Source organism: Condylura cristata, unplaced genomic scaffold, assembly GCF_000260355.1.
Source record: "Condylura cristata isolate star-nosed mole 26May11 unplaced genomic scaffold, ConCri1.0 scaffold00003, whole genome shotgun sequence".
In the NCBI taxonomy this organism is placed as follows: Eukaryota; Metazoa; Chordata; class Mammalia; order Eulipotyphla; family Talpidae; genus Condylura; species Condylura cristata.
Window position 1 is genome coordinate 78,373,205 of NW_004567104.1, and position 1,209 is coordinate 78,374,413.

The following is a 1,209-nucleotide window of genomic DNA, read 5'->3' on the forward strand; positions in this document are numbered from 1 at the left end:
GCAGGTGCAGCGGCCTGGACTCACGTCCTCACGCGGACAGAGCGGGCCGGCGCGGGCTCTGGGACTCGGGGCGCCCAGGCTCGGGGCGCCCGGACAGGGGTGGTTGTTCTGTGAGTTTTCCCTACCCGTGCCGTGAGTTTGTAAGACGAGCGAAAGGAAGTGGGGGGCAGGAGGCGGGTGTCCCTGCCAGGCCGGACACCGCTCCGGGCCAGTGCTGGCGCAGGGTCGGGGCTCGGGGGCCAGGGGAGTGTCGCCCCCAGGGCGAGGGGGCCGCGCAGTGCCCAGCACCTGCTCTCCCGGCCTGCAGCCCCGGGGGCTGTCGGGAGCCACCCGGGGAGGTCGGGGCTCCAGGGGGCTCGGGGAGCGGTGACAGGAGTGGGGTGCCCGGCGGCGGCAGCTCCGGGGTGATTGGTGAGGACAGCGTGGCCAGGCCTGGGCTCTGCAGTCCTGGGCTAGCTGGGTGGGGCGCGGGCGGGGGAGGGGTGCTGGTGGGTCCAGGGTCCCCCGGGCTGGGGCCAGCCCCACTCCTGGGGCTCACGTTCCAGGGCGCCTGGGCAGTGCGGGTGCCCGGGCAGGGTCAGCGTGGCACAGCGGCAGAAGCCCAGGCTCCGTCCCTGGGGCTGCTCAGTCCAGCGGGAGGTGTCCACGGCCCTGCAGACGCGCCCTCCCCGGGCAGTCTCGACTCCCCTCCGGAAAGGCTTGGAGGGGCACAGCGGGGGTTTCGGGCCAGTCAGGGTGCCGAGGGGCACGGCCCTGCCCGCGCCACCCCCGAGGCCGGAGCTTCTCTGGCCCTTGCTAGCTGCTGAGTTTGTTTGCGGGGCCTGAGCGCGGCCGCCCAGCTCCCAGGGCCTGGTCTGAGCGGGGGGGTGGGGGGCCCTCCCCAGCGCCTCGGGCCGGGCGGGCAGAGCGGCCTGCTCCGTGGCCCCCGGCCCCCACCCAGGGCAGCCGCACTTGGCCAGGGTGGGGGTCACCGTGGCCTCTCACTGTCTGGGCTCTGCCCTGTCCACGCTTGCCCGTCCACGCGCCTTCCTCCGCCGCCGCACAGCCCCGCCGTCACCTCTCCGTCAGAGGTTTCTGTCGCTGCGTCTGTTTCCTGGACGTGGGGTCCAGCTGCGCTGGCCGCCGCCCCGTTCCCCGGCCCGTGGCGTCGCTGTGCGGAGCGTGGCGGCTTCCTGGAGGCCGCGCTGCGTGTCTCGCGGGGGTCTCGGC